This window comes from Bos grunniens, chromosome 15, assembly GCF_055505025.1.
Source record: "Bos grunniens cultivar Pamir isolate PY7600 chromosome 15, Bosgru_T2T1.0, whole genome shotgun sequence".
Taxonomy (NCBI): Eukaryota; Metazoa; Chordata; class Mammalia; order Artiodactyla; family Bovidae; genus Bos; species Bos grunniens.
This window is the reverse complement of record NC_141179.1, coordinates 53,856,019-53,870,335: the sequence shown is the minus strand read 5'-3', so window position 1 is coordinate 53,870,335 and position 14,317 is coordinate 53,856,019. Positions and strand designations below refer to the sequence as shown.

General features: G+C 39.2%; 1 long non-coding RNA gene and 2 pseudogenes across 1 annotated transcript in view; 2 read left to right on the top strand and 1 right to left on the bottom strand.

The window, feature by feature from the left end:
- LOC147358240 (uncharacterized) overlaps positions 1-14,317 on the bottom strand; it is a 46,724-nt gene that overhangs the window by 22,551 nt on the left and 9,856 nt on the right. The gene's annotated exons all lie outside the window — the stretch shown is intronic.
- On the top strand, positions 2,746-4,725 carry LOC147358242 (protein FAM91A1 pseudogene; annotated as a pseudogene).
- On the top strand, positions 5,398-6,045 carry LOC147358241 (protein FAM91A1 pseudogene; annotated as a pseudogene).

Sequence of the window (14,317 nt, the reverse complement as noted above, 5' to 3'; positions counted from 1 at the left end):
CTTGAGAAATCTGTATGCAGGTCAGGAAGCAACAGTTAGAACTGGACATGGAACAACAGACTGGTTCCAAATAGGAAAAGGAGTACATCAAGGCTGTACATTGTCACCCTGCTTATTTAACTTCTATGCAGAGGACATCATGAGAAATGCTGGGCTGGAAGAAACACAAGCGGGAATCAAGATTGCCGGGAGGAATATCAATAACCTCAGATATGCAGATGACACCACCCTTATGGCAGAAAGTGAAGAGGAACTCAAAAGCCTCTTGATAAAAGTGAAAGTGGAGAGTGAAAAAGTTGGCTTAAAGCTCAACATTCAGAAAACGAAGATCATGGCATCCGGCCCCATCACTTCATGGGAAATAGATGGGGAAACAGTGGAAACAGTGTCAGACTTTATTTTTGGGGGCTCCAAAATCACTGCATGTGGTGACTGCAGCCATGAAATTAAAAGACGCTTACTCTTTGGAAGGAAAGTTATGTCCAACCTAGATAGCATATTCAAAAGCAGAGACATTACTTTGCCAATAAAGATCTGTCTAGTCAAGGCTATGGTTTTTCCTGTGGTCATGTATGGATGTGAGAGTTGGACTGTGAAGAAGGCTTGAGTGCCGAAGAATTGATGCTTTTGAACTGTGGTGTTGGAGAAGACTCTTGAGAGTCCCTTGGACTGCAAGGAGATCCACCCAGTCCATTCTTAAGGAGATCAGCCCTGGGATTTCTTTGGAAGGACTGATGCTAAAGCTGAAACTCCAGTACTTTGGCCACCTCATGCGAAGAGTTGACTCATTGGAAAAGACCCTGATGCTGGGAAAGATCGGGGGCAGGAGGAGAAGGGGACGACAGAGGATGAGGTGGCTGGATGGCATCACTGACTCGATGGACGTGAGTTTGAGTGAACTCCGGGAGTTGGTGATGGACAGGGAGGCTTGGCGTGCTGCAATTCATGGGGTCGCAAAAAGTCGGACACAACTGAGCGACTTAACTGAACTGATACAGATGACACCACCCTTAAGGCAGAAAGCAAAGAACTAAAGAGCCTCTTGATGAAACTGAAAGCTGCTGCTGCTGCTAAGTCGCATCAGTTGTGTCCGACTCTGTGCGACCCCATAGACAGCAGCCCATCAGGCTCCTCTGTCCCTGGGATTCTCCAGGCAAGAATACTGGAGTGGGTTTCCATTTCCTTCTCCAATGCATGAAAGTGAAAAGTGAAAGTGGAGAGTGAAAAAGTTGGCTTAAAGCTCAACATTCAGAAAACTAAGATCATGGCATCTGGTCCCATCATTTTATGGCAAATAGATGGGGAAACAATGGAAACAGTGAGAGACTTTATATTTTGGGGCCCCCAAATCACTGCAGATGGTGACTGCAGCCATGAAATTAAAAGACACTTGCTCCTTGGAAGAAAAGTTATGACCAACCTAGACAGTATATTAAAAAGCAGAGACATTACTATGCCAACAAAGGTCTGTCTAGTCAAAGCTTTGGTTTTTCCAGTAGTCATGTATGGATGTGAGAGTTGGACTATAAAGAAAACTGAGAACCAAAGAACTGATGCTTTTGAACTGTGGTGTTGGAGAAGACTCTTGAGTGTCCCTTGGACAGCAAGGAGATCAAACCAGTTCATCCTAAATGAAATCAGTCCTGAATATTCATTGGAAGGACTGATACTGAGGCTGAAACTCCAATATTTTGGCCACCTGATGGGAAGAACTGACTCATTGGAAAAGACCCTGATGCTGGGAAAGACAGATAGGAGGAGAAGAGGACGACAGAGGGTGAGATGGTTGGATGGTATCACCGACTCAATGGACATGAGTCTGAGTAAGCTCTGGGAGTTGGTGATGGACAGGGAGGCCTGGCATGCTGTAGTCTATGGGGTTGCAAAGAGTTGGACACAACTGAGCAAGTGAACTGAACTCAACTGAACTAACAGGCAAAACAAATATTTGGTGTTAGAAATTATTATAGTAGTTACTCTTTGGGTAAATAGTGACTGAGAAAGAACATAAGAGTTTGTTTCTGGGCTGTTAATAATGTTTCTGTTTAAAGTATTTTACTTTTGTTGAAGTATAATCGACATATTATATTATTATATAACATTAATTATTATCAAACATATGTTAATTATATATTAAATAATGCATCTTGATGTGTGCAAATTATATAGAGACATTCACTTTCTGAAAGTGTATCCAGTTGTACACTTATGACTGTGCACTGTTTAATACATATGTTACACTTATATAAAAAAAAAGTTTACTTAAAAGTGCACTTAACTTGAGATTCCTGGTGATCTCTAAGGTGTGTGTGTGTGTCTGTGTGTCTGTGTGTCTGTGTGTGTATCTGTGTGTGTGTAGAGATGATGAGAAGTGCTAGCCAGGTAAAGATCTGAGGCAAAGTGTTCCAGGAGAAGGGAACAAGCAGACCACAAGCCCTACAGGAAGGAGCTTGGCATGTTCAAACAGAAAAAAAGACCTGTGTGGCTGGCATACAGTGAATGAAGAGATGAATGTGAGATCATTCATTTATTCATTCATCAGATATGTAAGAGTTGTGCCAGAAGCTAAGCCAGAGGACAACCAATTGTTCAGAAAGTTTAGCAGAGAAAAAAAGGAGAAAAAATAGCCACTGTAAAGGGGTAGGAAAGTCCTAAGAATATCTTGTACACACAAACACACACAGTAGAAGAAAGGAAAGACTGAGGATGAGGGGAAAGTCCTAGAAAACAAAGAAGCATAGAGTAATGGGTACAGGTGAGAGGGATCACTCCGGAAAGGGTATGGTAAACCTAGAAATAAAACAGTCACATAGGCAAGAATTTTGAAATGGAGAGAAGCAAAATGAAAGCATTCTCCATGCTTTCATTGAAATTTGAGGAATAGTCACATGTGAGAGTAGTGAACCTGCAGAATTATTTACAAGAATGATGATTTTAAAAACTCTTTTTTCCTTCAAGTAATTTAGTGATGAAACTGAGATCTCTGATGCTTCCCTGACACTGTCCCCTGCCATGGTGAGCTGTCCAGAGCCCTCACCGTGCAGCAGCCCAGGGAACTCTAAACTGTAAGGCAGCAGGCCTCCAGCAGGCTCCCCACCAGCTGTCCCAGGGCCTTCCTAGACAGCAAGTTGCACATCACGCACAGCCACTCACAGAGCCAGCTGCCCGCCAACACTTAATAGGGTCTTGGAACTTCACAGAGGAAATATGCAAAGTAGATTGTCCTCTACATACGCACAGTCAGTTATGATACAGAAATATAACTTTTAACATGTCAAAAAAGATGAATGCAAATGCTTTGAGGGACTATTTAACAGTCAAGATGATTTCAGGCTGTACATTTTACCATTTATTGAGTGTTAGGGTAAAGGGCCTGAGGTTAACACCATTATTATAGTATACTGAGATTATAAAGGACATTATGAACAACGTGAAAAGTTATGCTTTAGGAGTTCCCTGGTGGCGTAAGTGGCTAGAATTCTGAGCTTTCACTGCTGAGGCCCAGGTTAAATCTCTGGTCATGGAACTAAGATCCCACAAGTCAAGTGGCGTGACATCCCAAAAAAAGTTATGCTTCATTGCCCATTTTAACTAAAACTGACAGTTTGTTTTCTTGGCATAAAAAGATAGCAGTTCATTGGTATTCTGAATCAATGTAGACCATCACTTCGTTTTGAAGTCTGAGGAATAGTCACATCTTCTACCAATAAAGTCAGTGTGTTCATGAATGCTCAGTCGCTTCAGTCCTGTTCAACTCTTTGCAACCCTATGGACTGTAGTCCGCCAGGTTCCTCTGTCCATAGAATTCTCCAGGCAAGAATACTGGAGTGGGTTGCCAGGCCCTCTTCCAAGGGATCTTCCCAACCCAGGGATGAACCTGTGTCTCATGCATTTCATGCTGATTCTTTACTGCTGAGCCACTGGGGAAGTCCAATAAAACCAGTGGAAACTGCCAAAAAGTCATCGTGGAGTGGTATAAGCCAGTCAGATCTCAAGAATGACATAAAGATATGCATTTTGCCTGAGACATACACTCAACTCTCTGAATCACTATATTACAATATGCCATATAGTTTATATAACAAGTAATATATTTTAATGTGTTAATATATTATAATTTTATTCTCTTGACGGTTTTATAATGAATTGAGTTCAAGATGACTAGGTGATAACTTTGAAACTCTGTATTTCTTTCAATAAATGAGCATATGAATGTTGCAGAGCTTGCATATATCCTTGAGATAGACATATCCCTGGCTAAGAATGTTTTCAAATATTGTTGCTTGGACTTTGCCATAAGAAGAGACATAAGTAATAAATGTGCATCAATTACATTTATCATGGTGCAATGTTCTATCTGCAAAAAGTACTTTCTATCCTCAAAAGATACTCCTTTTATAAGATGACACAGAAAGTAGGAATCCTAAAAAAGAAGTTTCATCAGCTCTGATACTGATAGAAATAGTCAAGATCCAGCTGACACAGCCAATATAAGCAACTTGGTTGGATCTATATACAGGGCTCACAAAGCATATTACTGCTTTCGTATTTGACTCAACACTTTCCTTTGTAATGATGAGACATCTTGTACCAAAAGTTGACAGACTTTCGCATAAGTCTATGGACAGCTTCCTTACAGGATTAAAAAATACTGGATTTCAAAATACTGATGATGAAGAAGAAGTGCAAACTTGCAGAGGTATTTTAATCAAGCAACCATGCTGAGAAACATCACACTGTCTCTGCATCATAATAACAATATAGTCACACAACTACATAGTCAGAAAAATCAATTATGGTTTTCTTCTGAATGTCTTAAAAAGTCCGAAAGCCTTCTTGATTTGGACACTGTGACTTATATCAGAGTTCTTTTTTTAGTTAAAATTTTATTAATCTATTTTTGGCTGCACTGGGTCTCTGTTTCGGGCTTCTCATTGCGTGACTTCTCTTGTGGCAGAGCATGGGCTCTAGGTGTGTGGGCTTCAGTAGTTGTAGCACAGGGGCTCAGTTGCTCCGCAGCATGTGGGATCTTCCCAGACCAGGAATTGAACCTGTGTCCCCTGCATTCTTAACCACTGGACCACCTGGGAAATCCATGCAGCAGAGCTCCAAACGAAATTACTCAATGCTTGTTTCTACGGCTCTTCTCACTAATGAATACAGACCATCAGCAACAGTACTCCTCAGAATATTAGACCAGTTATCCAGAAGCCACTGCTCAGAAGTCAGATCCCCATTTCTTTTACTTTGGTCAAAAGTAGAAGACTTCAAAAACTATCAGATATATTTCAGAGCTAATACTGAGCGTTAATGATATTTTGGAGTCATAATCCTGAAGTAATTCCTATTTCAGATTAGCTCAGATATTAAATGATAGGATAAGAAAAACTTTTTCCATTTGATTAAAACAGAACTACAGGGAAAGTTTGCTTGCATCAATATAAACGTTCATCAAACACTGCAAATATTAAGGAAGAAAGTGGGCTTGCAAGGATTTCTATGAATATGTCACCACATCTAAACTTCTAGTCAACATGTACACAGAAAACCTGGTGATGCTTCTGATGAGAAAGGAGAACCTGATTTAACTTATTTAACTTCTGGCTCAGAGCAAATGAAGCTGTGAAACGGTCACTAAGGAAGCCACAACAGACACAAAAACAAAACACGACTCTGATGTTGCCACAACAGCAGTGACTGGTTTCCTCTTGAGCTGTACTTTGAAATTCCACTATTTGGCTCTGCATTAAATAAGTTTGCAGAAAAACTGTTACATACAACCAGTGCAGAAAAGAAAGCTTTTAAAGACCCTGACATTCCAGCAGAAAATTCTACTTGTCCTTAGCTTTGTTCATTCATTCAAGGAAGGTGTTTCAACACTGGATATTCACACTAAAGTCAGCTTTCTCAAGACTGCTTTACCATCTTCTGCTGATACGGGAGTTCCACTTCTTGGAAAGATTGTAATATTAGAGATGCCATCTTAGCAGAATTGTTTAGAGGGTCATCGCCCTCATGTCTCACTGCTAGTCTTCACTGGCTGTAATTTAGTTACCCCATTTGTTTGTTGCACTTGGTGTCTTTTTTTTTTTTTTCTTAAAGTTAGAGTGCCAGTTGCAAAAACCATTCTGTTGGTACAGTATAACTTACCACTAAATGATGCCAAAAGTATGTTGTATTGCAGTTTGGAAAACATTTAATTTGCCAGGAGTCTTGCTCATTACAGCATATCCTAATGCAACAAAGAGCTCCTTTTATTTTGTTTAAATTGATCCCTAGGTTGTTGGTTCCTTTTTAACACAGAACTTTTTAGCAATCAGCACTGTATTTTTATTTTCAGGTAAACCTACTTTTTTTTTCCCCCTCAGCAAGAAGCACAAAGGATCTTTGTTCCCAGATCAGGGAGGGGACCCAAGTCCCCTGCAATGAAAGCACAGTCTTAACCACTAGACCACCAGGGAAGTCCCTACATTTCTTTTTCTTAGTCTTAGGATAAACCTTGTAGGCTTTATGATAACTGTAAACATTTATAAGCAGTCACTGAATATTGTAGTGGAGATTTTATATAATTTTAAGAAAACTTGTTTACTTTTATATTTTATTATCTACACTTTTGGGAATAATGGAAAGGGATTTGACTCTTCCTATGAACAGACTTTTTGGTATTTAGACTAGAAAGAGTATAAAACAATAAACATCCATTACTGCCAGAAGATTTGATGACACATTAAGAATTCCTATGGAGGGAATTCCCTGGTGGTCCAGTGGTTAGACTCTGAGCTTTCACTGCTCCCCGATCAGGGAACTAATATCCCACAAGCCATGCAGCTGTGCATAGAGGCAAAAAAAAAAAAAAAAAATTCCCATGGATACCTAATAAATTATGTATATCAGCTGAACTTTGTTGAAGGAATGCAAATCAGTATAATTTAACTTTGTTTGATATATTGAAGGTATGTAAATCAGTAAAATTATGTATAATTTGACCTTGCTATATAAGGTCTTAATTCAGACTATAAAAGTTTGCTGACATTTCATGAGCAGTTTTGGAAAACATTCTATTTTTTTTAATGAATTTAAAAAATCTGCCTGCCAAGCAGGAGACATGGGTTTGATCCCTGGGTTAGGAAGACCCCCTGGAGAAAGAAACAGCAACCCACTTCAGTATTCTTGCCTGGGAAATCCCACAGACAGAGGAACCTAGTGGGCTATAGCCCACAGGCTCTCAAGACTCAGACACAACTGACCAACTTACCAACTAAACAACATCCTTAAAAGGCTGTTAACATGGTTTGATTTGCATTTGGTTTTGTTTCTCTCTCTTCTTTTTTTTGGGGGGGGAGGGGTAGCAGCATTATTGAAATATAATTCACATATCACACAATTCATCCATTTAAAGAGTAAAATTCAATGCTTTTTAGTAAGTCAGAGTTGTGCAACTATCACTACAATTTTACAACATTTTCATCACCCCAAAATAACCACATCCCCTTAACATGTTAGCTGTCATGCCCAAATTCTCCCATCCCCCCAGCTCTACTTTCTGCTTTCTCTATAGATTTGCCTATATAAATGAGAACATACATTATGTGGTCTTTTGTGATTGTTTTTTTACTTAGTATGTTTTCAAGACTTATCCATATCATAGCAGGTATCAGTACTTCATCCATTTTTATTGCTGGAGAGTATCCCATTGTTTGGGTAACATTTTATGTATCTACTCAACAATTGGTGGACATTTGGTTTATTTTATATTTTTGGCAAACATCCTAGTTTTAAATAAAGTTTATGTGTAGACTTTTTCATGTTGGGTTTTTCTTTTCATAGACTGTCTAAGGAAAAATAGAACTTTTTCATTTTGGTAGCAGTGGTTGCTCCATGATATCATCTTGATTTAAGAAGTTTTGTTTAGTTTCTATACCAACTAACATAAAGTTTAATTTGATGTTTGCAAACCAAGGACTATGATTTAAGGTTAAAATTACACATTAGAAGCATTGAGGCTATGTCTTCAGGTCAAAATACTCTAGTGATAAATCCACTATGAAGACATTATTTTAGGCAATCTAGATATTAAACTGGGACTTCCCAAGTGGTTCCATGGTTAAAAATCTGCCTACCAATGCAGGAATTCAGTTCAGCTCAGTACAGTCACTCAGTTGTGTCTGACTCTGCAACCCCATAGACTACAGCGCACCAGACCTCCCTGTCCATTACCAACTGCCAGACCTTACTCAAACTTATGTCCTTTGAGTCGGTGATGCCATCCAACCATCTCACCCTCTGTCGTCCCCTTCTCCTCCTGCCTTCAATCTTTCCCAGCATCAGGGTTTTTTCAAAAGAGTCAGTTCTTCACATCAAGTGGCCAAAGTATTGGAGTTTCAGCTTCAGCATCAGTCCTTACAATGAATATTCAGGACCGATTTCCTTTAGGATGGACTGGTTTGATCTTGCTGTCCAAGGGACTCTCAAGAGTCTTCTCCAACACCACAGAATTCTTTGGCATTCAGCTTTCTTTATAGTCCAACTCTCACATCCATACATGACTACTGGAAAAACCAAAGCTTTGACTATACAGACCTTTGTTGGCAAAGTAATGTATCTGCTTTTTAATATGCTGTCTAGGTTGGTCATAGCTTTTCTTCCAAGGAGCACGCACCTTTTAATTTCATGGCTGCAGTCACCATCTGCAGTGATTTTGGGGCCCAAAAAATAAAGTCTCTCAGTGTTTCCATTGCTTCCTCATCTATTTGCCATGAAGTGATGGGACCAGATGCCATGATCTTAGTTTTCTGAATGTTACTGAATGTAAGTGAAAAGCTTACTTTTTCACTCTTCTTTTTCCCTTTCATCAAGAGGCTCTTTATTCTTCCTCACTTTCTGCCATAAAGGATGGTGTCATCTGCATATCAGAGGTTATTGATATTTCTCCTGGCAATCTTGATTCCCACTTGTGCCTCATCCAACCCAGCGTTTCACATGATGTATTTTGCATATAAGTTAAATAAGCAGGGTGACAATATACAGCCTTGACATACTCCTTTCCCTATTTGGAACCAGTCTGTTGTTCTATGTCCAGTTCTAACTGTTGCATCTTTGACCTGCATACAGATACTTGAAGAGGCAGGTCAGGTGGTCTGGTATTTCCATCTCTTTCAGAATTTTCCACAGTTTATTGTGATCCACACAGTCAAAGGCTTTGGCGTAGTCAATAAAGCAGAAGTAGATGTTTTTCTGGAACTCTCTTGCTTTTTCAATAATCCAGCGGATGTTGGCAATTTGATCTTTGGTTCCTCTGCCTTTTCTAAAACCATCTTGAACATCTGGAAGTTCATGGTTCATGTATTGCTGAAGCCTGGCTTGGAGAATTTTGAGCACTACTTTACTAGCATGTGAGATGAGTGCAATTGTGTGGTAGTTTGAGCATTCTTTGGCATTGCCTTTCTTTGGGATTGAAATGAAAACTGACCTTTTCCAGTCCTGTGGCCACTGCTGAGTTTTCCAAGTTTGCTGGGATATTGAGTGCAGCATTTTCACAGCATCATCTTTCAGGATTTGAAATAGCTCAACTGGAATTCCATCACCTCCACTAGCTTTGTTCATAGTGATGCTTCCTAAGGCCCACTTGACTTCCCATTCCAGGATGTCTGGCCTTAAGTTGGTGATCATGCAATCATGATTATCTGGGTCATGAAGATCTTTTTTGTACAGTTCTTCTGTGTATTCTTGCCACCTCTTCTTAATATTTTCTGCTTCTGTTAGGTCCATACCATTTCTGTCCTTTATTGTGCCCATCTTGCAGACAATGTGTTCAATCCCTGGTCTGGGAGGATCCCACATACTGTGGGACCACTAAGTCACCGCACCACAACTACTGAGCCTGTGTGCTGCAACTACTGAAACCCAAAAGTTCTAGAACCTGTACCGTGCAACAAGAGAAGTCACTGCAATGAGAATCCCCTGCACTGCAGCTAGAGAGTAGCCCCCGCTCTCCATAACTAGAGAAAGCCTGCACAGCAACAAGGACCCAACACAACCAAATAAATAAATTAGTTTCTAAAATAATCAAAAAAATTATTATTATTTTTTTTTTCAAAAATTTTATTTAAAAAAAAATCACATGCTCCCCATCCTGAACCCTCCTCCCTCCCAACCTCCCCATACCATCCCCCTGGGCCTTCCCAGCGCACCAGCCCCAAGCATCCAGCATCGTGCACTGAACCTGGACTGGCATCTCGTTTCATACATGACATTTCACATGTTTCAATGACATTCTCCCAAATCTTCCCACCCTCTCCCACAGAGTCCATAAGACTGTTCTATACATCAGTGTCTCTTTTGCTGTCTCGTACACAGGGTTATCGTTACCATCTTTCTAAATTCCATATACATGCGTTAGTATACTGTATTTATGTTTTTCCTTCTGGCTTACTTCACTCTGTATAATAGTCTCCAGTTTCATCCACCTCATTAGAACTGATTCAAATGTATTCTTTTTAATGGCTGAGTAATACTCCATTGTGTATATGTACCACAGCTTTCTTATCCATTCATCTGCTGATGGACATCTAGGTTGCTTCCATGTCCTGGCTATTATAAACAGTGCTGCGATGAACATTGGGGTACACGTGTCTCTTTCCCTTCTGGTTTCCTCAGTGTGTATGCCCAGCAGTGGGATTGCTGGATCATAAGGCAGTTCTATTTCCAGTTTTTTAAGGAATCTCCACACTGTTCTCCATAGTGGCTGTACTAATTTGCATTCCCACCAACAGTGTAAGAGGGTTCCCTTTTCTCCACACCCTCTCCAGCATTTATTATTTGTAGACTTTTGGATCGCAGCCATTCTGACTGGTGTGAAATGGTACCTCATAGTGGTTTTGATTTGCATTTCTCTGATAAAGAGTGATGTTGAACATCTTTTCAAGTGTTTGTTAGCCATCTGTATGTCTTCTTTGGAGAAATGTCTATTTAGATCTTTGGCCCATTTTTTGATTGGGTCATTTATTTTTCTGGAGTTGAGCTGTAGGAGTTGCTTGTATATTTTTGAGATTAGTTGTTTGTCGGTTGCTTCATTTGCTATTATTTTCTCCCATTCTGAAGGCTGTCTTTTCACCTTGCTAATAGTTTCCTTTGATGTGCAGAAGCTTTTAAGTTTAATTAGGTCCCATTTGTTTATTTTTGATTTTATTTCCAATATTCTGGGAGGTGGGTCATAGAGGATCCTTCTGTGATGTATGTCGGAGAGTGTTTTGCCTATGTTCTCCTCTAGGAGTTTTATAGTTTCTGGTCTTATGTTGAGATCTTTAATCCATTTTGAGTTTATTTTTGTATATGGTGTTAGAAAGTGTTCTAGTTTCATTCTTTTACAAGTGGTTGACCAGATTTCCCAGCACCACTTGTTAAAGAGATTGTCTTTAATCCACTGTATATTCTTGCCTCCTTTGTCAAAGATAAGGTGTCCATATGTGCGTGGATTTATCTCTGGGCTTTCTATTTTGTTCCATTGATCTATATTTCTGTCTTTGTGCCAGTACCATACTGTCTTGATAACTGTGGCTTTGTAGTAGAGCCTGAAGTCAGGTAGGTTGATTCCTCCAGTTCCATTTTTCTTTCTCAAGATCGCTTTGGCTATTCGAGGTTTTTTGTATTTCCATACAAATTGTGAAATTATTTGTTCTAGCTCTGTGAAGAATACTGTTGGTAGCTTGATAGGGATTGCATTGAATCTATAAATTGCTTTGGGTAGTATACTCATTTTCACTATATTGATTCTTCCAATCCATGAACATGGTATATTTCTCCATCTATTAGTGTCCTCTTTGATTTCTTTCACCAGTGTTTTATAGTTTTCTATATATAGGTCTTTAGTTTCTTTAGGTAGATATATTCCTAAATATTTTATTCTCTTCGTTGCAATGGTGAATGGAATTGTTTCCTTAATTTCTCTTTCTGTTTTCTCATTATTAGTGTATAGGAATGCAAGGGATTTCTGTGTGTTGACTTTATATCCTGCAACTTTACTATAATCATTGATTAGTTCTAGTAATTTTCTGGTGGAGTCTTTAGGGTTTTCTATGTAGAGGATCATGTCATCTGCAAATAGTGAGAGTTTTACTTCTTCTTTTCCAATTTGGATTCCTTTTATTTCTTTTTCTGCTCTGATTGCTGTAGCCAAAACTTCCAAAACTATGTTGAATAGTAATGGTGAAAGTGGGCACCCTTGTTTTGTTCCTGACTTTAGAGGAAATGCTTTCAATTTTTCACCATTGAGGATAATGTTTGCTGTGGGTTTGTCATATATAGCTTTTATTATGTTGAGGTATGTTCCTTCTATTCCTGCTTTCTGGAGAGTTTTTATCATAAATGGGTGTTGAATTTTGTCAAAGGCTTTCTCTGCATCTATTGAGATAATCATATGGTTTTTGTTTTTCAATTTGTTAATGTGGTGTATTACATTGATTGATTTGCGGATATTGAAGAATCCTTGCATCCCTGGGATAAAGCCCACTTGGTCATGGTGTATGATCTTTTTAATGTGTTGTTGGATTCTGATTGCTAGAATTTTGTTTAGGATTTTTGCATCTATGTTCATCAGTGATATTGGCCTATAGTTTTCTTTTTTTGTGGCATCTTTGTCAGGTTTTGGTATTAGGGTGATGGTGGCCTCATAGAATGAGTTTGGAAGTTTACCTTCCTCTGCAATTTTCTGGAAGAGTTTGAGCAGGATAGGTGTTAGCTCTTCTCTAAATTTTTGGTAGAATTCAGCTGTGAAGCCGTCTGGACCTGGGCTTTTGTTTGCTGGAAGATTTTTGATTACAGTTTCAATTTCCATGCTTGTGATGGGTCTGTTAAGGTTTTCTATTTCTTCCTGGTCGAGTTTTGGAAAGTTGTACTTTTCTAAGAATTTGTCCATTTCTTCCTCGTTGTCCATTTTATTGGCATATAATTGTTGATAATAGTCTCTTATGATCCTTTGTATTTCTATATTGTCTGTTGTGATCTCTCCACTGTCATTTCTAATTTTATTGATTTGATTTTTCTCCCTTTGTTTCTTGATGAGTCTGGCTAATGGTTTGTCAATTTTATTTATCCTTTCAAAGAACCAGCTTTTAGCTTTGTTGATTTTTGCTATGGTCTCTTTTGTTTCTTTTGCATTTATTTCTGCTCTAATTTTTAAGATTTCTTTCCTTCTACTAACCCTGGGGTTCTTCATTTCTTCCTTTTCTAGTTGTTTGAGGTGTAGAGTTAGGTTATTTATTTGACTTTTTTCTTGTTTCTTGAGGTGTGCCTGTATTGCTATGAACTTTCCCCTTAGGACTGCTTTTACTGTGTCCCACAGGTTTTGGGTTGTTGTGTTTTCATTTTCATTCGTTTCTATGCAAATTTTGATTTCTTTTTTGATTTCTTCTGTGATTTGTTGGTTATTCAGCAGCGTGTTGTTCAGCCTCCATATGTTGGAATTTTTAATAGTTTTTCTCCTGTAATTGAGATCTAATCTTACTGCATTGTGGTCAGAAAAGATGCTTGGAATGATTTCTATTTTTTTGAATTTACCAAGGCTAGCTTTATGGCCCAGGATGTGATCTATCCTGGAGAAGGTTCCATGTGCGCTTGAGAAAAAGGTGAAATTCATTGTTTTGGGATGAAATGTCCTATAGATATCAATTAGGTCTAACTGGTCTATTGTATCGTTTAAAGTTTGTGTTTCCTTGTTAATTTTCTGTTTAGTTGATCTATCCATAGGTGTGAGTGGGGTATTAAAGTCTCCCACTATTATTGTGTTATTGTTAATTTCTCCTTTCATACTTCAGAAGATGGCGGAGGAGTAGGACAGAGAGAACACTTTCTCCCCCACAAATTCATCAAAAGAGCATTTAAACGTCGAGTAAATTCCACAAAACAACTTCTGAATGCCGGCAGAGGACATCAGGCACCCAGAAAAGCAATCCAACTCTTCGAAAGGAGGTAGGAAAAAATATAAAAGACAAAAAAAGAGACAAAAGAGGGAGGGACGGAGCTCCGTCCCGGGAAGGGAGTCTTAAAAAGAGAGAAGTTTCCAAACACCAGGAAACCTTCTCACTGCCGAATCTGTGCCGAGCTTTGGAAGCACAGAGGGCAACATAACAGGAAGAAAAAATAAATAAACAATTAAAACTCGAAGATTGCGAGTCCTACGGTAACTCCCCCAGTGGAGAAGCAGCGCAGACGCCTGCAGGCGCCATTAACAAGCGGGGGCTGGGCAGGGAGGCGCAGCGCGGGCTGCATCGCTTAGAGTAAGAATCTGGCCTGAATACCCTGAGCACTATCTGAGCGAAAT